Genomic DNA, 8,300 nt, shown 5'->3' with positions numbered 1-8,300 from the left:
TGGTTTTCTCAGAATTTTCAGCAGCAAAACATATTTATGAGCCAAATGCAACCCGTGGGCATATTTTGTTTGTTCTATATAGATTTACTATTGTTATTATTGAATTAATTCACAACATCTGAAATTAAAATTTTGCATTAAAATCAACATTTCTAAATTCTCAGTCAGGCCTGCAAGGGTGAGCCGGCTTTACTGGGAATGTCTGAGTGATCACGGATCCTTTAGATGCGATCTGAAACTGTTCACTTCCCCCTCATCCACCCTTGCCCTCTCAGGGCACATCCATCTGGATTCACGTATTTAAGCAAGGTGACTGGCCTTCAGAGACATTTTAGATTTTTAGCACAAGAACTCAAATTAGAAATCACGAAAGATTCATTAGCCAAATCCAACCTTACCTACAACATTCGAGGCCCATGGCACTTTGTAATTTCTTTGCTCTCCCTCTAGTATCTTCCAAGGATATTCAGTTTAGCTACTCTTGAAAAGTGTTAAAGATTTCTACTCTCCAGTTGTGAAAGTAGGATATCTTTTCTCTTTGAGTTTTTTCTCCTGACTAGATAGAGAAGAAATTAAGTCCCCACTTAGGAGTTGCAGGCAGGCTGTGAACAGCACAGAGCTCTGAGGTCTGTCTTGCGGAAGAGTGCTGTCTGCCCAGAATTGTACCTGTGTCTACAACAAGCGTGGTGGTTTTTCAGTTTCTTCTGCCACACCACACCAAAAACTTTGTGCCAAACACATAAGGTGACACCGTATGAAATGAGACCAGTAGCTTTTAGAGAATCCAACTGATGGCTTCTCTGGTGGCAATGAGGCTGGGCACATAAAATTATCTTGATGAGAATATATGCGTATATTAACACCATTATCTAGACATTAATGTTTCCTTTATAGTTTTTTTAAAAAATTAATTTAGGCTAGTTAATAATTGTTCTGATGAAAATAAGTATCATAATAGCATTTACATAATACTTTTAGACTTTTTCATAGTATTTTCTAAATGCCTTGATTTGGAAAAATAGACTATATGAGAAACTAATTTCTTTTAAGTTCCAGTACTTCTTCTTATGAGCATCATCAAATCTCATTTACAACACAGCAAGTGAACAAACCTATTAATTAAAGATCAAACTGCAAATAAAGGAAGAATATAAAAGTAGAAATTTCTGATCCTCTTGCTACATAAATCTAACCTCTTACTACCGTCAGTACAAAATGTGCTTCCAGTTGATTTGTTGAATTGTAGGATTGAGTTGCTGAGGACGTGAGAGTGTGTTTGGTACCGCTGAGTAGAATATGGAGTGTTGCTAGTGGCCTCTGGATCGAATAGATTTATTTGCTTGCCTTCCACTTGGGATTGTAGATTCTTCTTTATTTGCACAGGGCCCTAATCACTGAAGCAAATTATCTGGCCTACCCTTCAAGATGGGTTAAACAGCTCATTACTTCTTTAAATGCAGACATTGCTGGTATCAAACTTGAATTCCCAGAATTAAAAAATACCCACAAGCTGTTCATGCAGCAATTTCAGTTAAAAATAATGTTTCATACATTATTTGCTATACCTTCTTCGGAGGTATTCTTATTGAATTCTAAACAACACTTTTTTATTTACCAAGAAGTTTAAAGTAAATATCTGCATAAAGAAATTTCCTTATAGGAAAATATAGTGAATTTTCATATGATGTCTCGTTGCATGTTTTTTAAATGCTCTGTTCATTTCCTGTCACAAGATGTTAACCTCAAAGAAACATTTGGTATTACTGAAATGAAAGATTTTTTAATGTTATTTTCAAACCACAGAAATTGCTTTTGATATATGTGCCAGTTGAATCATCATATTGCGAAAATATTTAATCACACTTGTCATGATATATAGCAACACAGAAAAAGCATCTTGATATGAGAAGAGGATTTAAGGAAAAGTGGCAATATCCAGTGAAGATTTTGGCTGTTTAAGCCCATAGCTAGATATATAATTCCTATTCCCCAGCTTAAACTAGGCTGTTTTTAAAAATGAGACACAGAGTGAAGTAAGCCAGAAAGAAAAACACCAATACAGTATACTAACGCATATATATGGAATTTAGAAAGATGGTAACAATAACCCTGTACGAGACAGCAAAAAAGACACTGATGTATAGACCAGTCTTATGGACTCTGTGGGAGAGGGAGAGGGTGGGGAGATTTGGGAGAATGGCATCGAAACATGTATAATATCATGTATGAAACAAGTCGCCAGTCCAGGTTCGATTCACGATACTGGATGCTTGGGGCTGGTGCACTGGGACGACCCAGAGGGAGGGTATGGGGAGGGAGGAGGGAGGAGGGTTCAGGATGGTGAACACAGGTATACCTGTGGCAGATTCATTTCGATATTTGGCAAAACTAATACAATATTGTAAAGTTTAAAAACAAAATAAAATTAAAAAAAATGAGACACACAAAGACATGACTAATTTCTAGTTGAAAAGAAAAACAATAAAACATATGACTTGTATAAATAAATAAGGTTATTATTCTAGGTGGAGATTTTTGTGCATAAATAGTTACATAGGTTCTAGTTTGGAAGGAGTTTGAAAATCACACATTGCAGCTTCATAAACAATGAGGAAACAACTCTCTGCCCCATTCCCTCACCATACGTGTGTCGTAGCCAACCAGGTTCCTCTGTCCATGGGTTTCCCCAGGCAAGAATATTAGAGTGAGTTGCCTTTTCCTCCTCCAGGGATCAGGGATCGAACTGGCATCTCTTATGTCTCTTGCATTGGCAGGGAGGTTCTTTACCACTGTCGCCATCTGGGAACCCTATGCCCTCACCTACTGGGTTGCTTTCTTCCTCCTTCCAATAACGAGAAGGAAGACTGTTGCTTTTTGAGAAAGACTGTTTCATAGGACCATTCCAGTTCCTTTTAGGGGGTCCATCTCACAAGGCAAGTGGAGCTGAGGTTTGCAGAGCCACTGATCTCACTACGATTATCAGCAATTCACATGATGAGTCACACAATATATATTCAACGATACGAGTGAGCCTTGGTCCATGAGTTAGATTCTTCTGTTATCTGGGACTTATTTGCCTTAAGGTAATAATAACTGTGTTGTTCCTTAGCTGTGTCCCCCCAAATTGGCTCTGCTCAAAGAGTGTTCTTAAGGGCAGGAGAGGGCAGTAATCGCAGAAAATGTGAAATTCACATTCAATCACTATTCTGCCTCTTTTCTGCTTCAGAATTTAACCTCATTCCCTCATTCCCCCACGCAGCTGGTACCAACAGTTTCCTTTTTGCACGAGTCCGGACAGGTTGGGTCCATTCATGGGATGCAAGGGAGCAAAGCAGTCAAGGCCATGTGTTCATTTTCGTCTTCTTATCACTTAAAATAACATTGAGGCCACAAGAGTTGGCTGAGTCTTGGGCAACGCTGGTCAGGACTTACTGTGTTGTTTCTAATTTTATCTTCTTATCCAAATGTCCTCAAGTCATTGTTTATTTTGGTGAACATTTATAGAATGTCTGTTAGATGTCAGGCATTTCACCAAGTACAAAAAACACAAAAATGAATATGACTTAGTTCCTGCCCTGAAGTTGCTTACAGTCTCCAAGACAGACAGATAAACAAATCTTTTCAATTAAAAGAGCCCCAAAAAGAGATCAGCACCTTCAGCTAAATATAGGAGCAGTAAATGCCTATGATAGGTGGGGAGAAATGATGGGTCAACAGGGTAGTTTGGGCCTTAGTAGAGGGACTGGAGTGCAGGTCCATGGCTATTAAAAGGAACTATATCTTCAATAGTCTGCTGGTATTTACGAATATAGGGCATGCTGGAGAGATGGCAAGTAATCTGTGTGATTGAAAAACCGGGCAGGGATGATGGAAATTAGACTAGATTGGAAAGATAGTTTAGGGCTATTAACACAATGTGGTTGCTTCCATTAGCAACAAGATATTTTATCCAGATTATAAATATACTTTTTAAAAAATGAATTAATCACAAGGGCCTGTTGAATCTGCTTTTTTTCATGAATATACTTTAACCTAAACAAGTTTTTATTTACATGTGAAAAAGGGGCAATGCAAGAAGATTAACTTAGTAACATGTTTTATACAAATTTTAGCTTATATATGATTGTTGAGATTTTAAAATAACGACAATTTTCAGACTATCTGTTTATCATCAATAGAGTGTTGATGAAATGAATTTTGGATTATCTATGCCTAGAATATCATGGATTCAGTAAAATGAGGTTTAGGAGAAGGTTGAAAGTGAAAGTTGCTCAGTTGTGTCCAACTCTTTGTGACCCCATGGCCTATATAATCCATGGAATTCTCCAGGCTAGAATATTGGAGTGGGTAACCTTTCCCTTCTCCAGGCGATCTTCCCAACCCAGGGATTGGATCCAGGTCCCCCTCATTACAGGCGGATTCTCTACCAGCTGAGCCATAAAGGAAGCAATGGATTGATAGTCATATAGATTATTAGGAGATAAAAAGAAGTTTTTAAAATACACAGTAAGAATATCTTGAAATACGTATATAAATATTAGTGGTGGTCATCTCAGAATGGTCAGATCAGGGATTATCATAACTTTCTTTAGTGTATCTTTAAAATTTTTCTATAATAAATGTGTTTTTCATTGAAGTATAATTGCTTTATAACATTGAGATAGTTTTTGCTGTACAACAAAGTCAGACAGCTGTATGTATATATATATTTCTTCCCCCTTGGACCTCCCTCCCACCTGCTCCCCACCCAACCCTCTAGGTCACCACAGAGCACCGAGCCGAGCACTCTGTGCTATATTGCAGGTTCCTTTCTATTTCATCCTACAAGGGATAAAAATGAACCCTTTAGTAGTAACAAGGACCTTTGTCAAACACTCATGCCCAGTTCATCTTCATGCATAGATGAAGCAGAATAATGTCAAGATGTTTCAACTAATCATTCGATGCAACATTCATGTCTGTCTTCATGATGTTACAATTGAGTATGACTCAGTCCGTACATAGTAAGGGCAATTCTGTCCTGAAAGTGTTTTTCTAGTTAGGTGAATTTCTGAATTTCTCCTGCAAAACGAAAGTTGGTTGAAATTCATTAGAACTTATCTACCACTTGCTACATATATATATATGTATATACATATATATGTTTATATATATATATAGTTAGTTTTAGGGCTTCCCTGGTGGCTCAGAGGGTAAAGCGTCTGCCTGCAATGTGGGAGACCCGGGTTCAATCCCTGGGTGGGGAAGATCCCCTGGAGAAGGAAATGGCAACCCACTCCAGTACTCTTGCCTGGAAAATCCCATGAACAGAGAAGCCTGGTAGACTACAATCCATGGGATCGCAATGAGTCGGACACAACTGAGCGACTTCACTTTCACTTTCATTTAGTTAGTTTTAGGCATGATATTCTTTAATAATTCACTTTGTTTTGATAATTGTACAAATAAATAAGGGTTCAGTCCCTGGGTTGGGGTGATCTTCTGGAGGAAGACATGGCAACCCACTCCGATATTCTTGCCTGGAGAATAGTATGGACAGAGGAGCCAGGTAACCTACTGTCCATAGGGTGGGAAAGAGTCAGACACAAATGAAGTGACTTAGTACACATGCACGCATAAATGAAAAAATATATACCTTCTTCATTTGTCCTTATAGGTGCTGCTTCAGTTGCATAGCATTCCCTTCTATCACCCATGAATTAACTTGGAAGACTTGGCCGAACATTTTTCTGCCTTACTTTTCCTGATTTTGTTTAGATTGAAAATTTCACGGTTTCTACTTAGCATATAACTCAAATAAATAGCCATACATTTAACTACTTTATTATATAAGTGCAAAATCATATTTTATATTGACTTTGAAATATGATTAGACCTATTTCTTATTCTCTGTAGAATAAGAAAGAAAATTTACCTAATATCAAATTTTAAGTAGAATATTTTTGTCTACTTCCAAAGAAATTTTAGAAAAAAAAAATTGTAAATGATATGATTCTTTGTATTTTATTGGTTCCTTGTAAATGAACATGAAGATTCAGTGATAGCTAAGACTATTAAAATATTACTTCACTTTTGAGTAAGTAATTTGGGGAAGGGATATTTATCTAAAAGGCAGCCATAAATCATCATTGTATTCTTTTGCAAGCAAAAAGTAGAAGCAATACATAGTTTGTAACCAGCAGTTTCATCTTCTCTTCATGTTGTGGCAGATTAATACCAGCTTAGCCCAAACATCCAAAGTTATGCTGTTGGCAATGTAGCCATCTGTTTTTAATGAATATCTGGGGTCCATTTTTCAGTTAAGCTTCTCTTATTGTGTGTGTATGTTGCTTTTTCAGAGCTATCTGCATAATTGCTTAAAGATTTTACTACAAAATTAATATCCTTGCTGTGAACAAGGGAACAGGGCAAAAACCAGGATGACAGAGCCTGAGATGAGGTGAAAAGCAAATCCAATTTTTCCTTGCACCATAGAAACCTCGTCAGGACTAGCTTTATCTGGTAATCCACATTTAAACTTTAACCTGTAGGGGGGCTCTTTGTGTTAGATAATGTAAGCACAAAAGGAGGCTGAATCACTAATCAGATTAATCATATTTTGTAAGACTCAAAAGCTTCATTAAAAAGACCTGGTATCCAAGTTACAAATTTTTGCTAGTGGAAGTGGTGGAGGAGGAGTTTGTCATTAAAAAAAAAAAAAGTCATGGAAATGCTCAAATGTCTTCAACTTTTAATGATCCTATAGCAAGCAAGACTGAAGAACAATGTAATATCCTAATTTACAAAATCATACCTTCTCAGAATTAGCCCATATTTTATTGCATTTTCTTCATATTTTAATATAAGAAGGTACCATTGGATAAAACCTTTCATTGCTATTCATAGCTTCTTCATATTTTGAGCATATGTTGATATATTTGTATTATAGGCACCTATAATTTATATTTATATAAGTAACATTATAAATGCAATATACATTATATATATAAAACAACTACCGACTGTTAGTTGATGACTTATTATTCTAAGTCATTTCTCAAAGCATTTTATAAACTTAACTGTTCAATTAAGGAGAATATTTGATGGAAATGGGGACCCTTCTGAGAAATAAAGTGGAAAGGAGAAACTTTGTTGGCCAAGAATTTTATAAAACATGAAGCAAAGAAATGCAGTCACAAATTTCTTTGGTTTGTTGAAAAAGAAGGAAGGAAGAAAAATATGTCATTAAATCTTTGCAAGCAAAGCAAATCTTTAAAAAAATATAAATGAGTTCTCTGGTTGACAGTCTGTAGCATGACTAGGTAATTATGGGGAAAATGCAATTGCATGTGTAACTTTATGCACACCAAAATCTCCTCTTCAAAAACTCAGCCCTCATATTTTAAATCAACAAATAGTTTTTGGCATATGGTATGTTACACAAATGCTTCCTAGCAAAACTGCTTCGATAATAATCTTGGTGAAAGAGCATGCCTAGAAATAGCTATTGAAAATTGTTTCATGCTACCTTTTGAAGATACCATGTAATTCTGATGTCTGATTAAGAGTGCAAAAACATTGTATCAGTTCATTTTTCTCAGCACATCCTCAAGAGAGATCCATTTATAAAATTATATATTCAAATCTGTGGAAGTCTCTATCTTAAAATGAGCCATGCAAAAGTACTAAGGAAAATACACAGGTCTTTATAACCAAGTCATTTGGGATGAGCAAACTCAACCAAATCGAATGACAATATATTGACAACAAAGAACAAACAAGACTTACAACTAGTTGAGCCAACTGTGCTCTTTTCCCCAAGCAGGCAGTGTGCAATGGCTGCAAACAGCAGCCTCCTCGGTAGTGTAGGCAGCCTGCTGCCCGTACAGGTTGCCCTAAGGGACTTTGGAGACAACTCTTTCCAGTGGACATTCATAACTAATTGGCTGTCCCCAACTAAGGCTCCAGACAAGTATGTGTGGTACCTTTAGGAAGCCCCAGGGCACAGTGGCCAAGGGCCATACTGACCAAATCATAAAGTTCATCCACACCAAGCTGCAGAACAAGGAGCATGAGACTGAGGTCCTCCAGGGCCAACTTCAAGTTCCCTGGCCACCAGAAGGTCCACATCTCCAAGAAGTGGGATTTACCAAGTTTAATGTGGGTGAATTTGAAAACATGGTGGCAGAAAAATAGTTCATACTGGATGGCTGTGGGGTCAAACATATCCCTAATCATGGCCCTCAGGACTCATAAGAGCCTTGGCACTGTCTCCTTCTTAATCATGCCCACCAATGAACCCTACTTTCCTGTCAAAAAAC

At 37.1% G+C, this 8,300-nt stretch overlaps 1 non-coding gene across 1 annotated transcript; it reads left to right on the top strand.

Annotated features, from left to right (window-relative positions):
- The first annotated feature begins 7,763 nt into the window (after window positions 1–7,763).
- On the top strand, window positions 7,764–7,896 carry LOC112448310 (small nucleolar RNA SNORA70). Its single transcript, XR_003036677.1, has one exon. It is a non-coding gene; the product is annotated as a small nucleolar RNA SNORA70 (small nucleolar RNA).
- Window positions 7,897–8,300: the final 404 nt, after the last annotated feature.

This window comes from Bos taurus, chromosome 1 (genome assembly GCF_002263795.3).
Source record: "Bos taurus isolate L1 Dominette 01449 registration number 42190680 breed Hereford chromosome 1, ARS-UCD2.0, whole genome shotgun sequence".
Taxonomy (NCBI): Eukaryota; Metazoa; Chordata; class Mammalia; order Artiodactyla; family Bovidae; genus Bos; species Bos taurus.
Note: the sequence above shows the minus strand (reverse complement) of the source record. Positions and strands in the feature narration are given on the sequence as shown.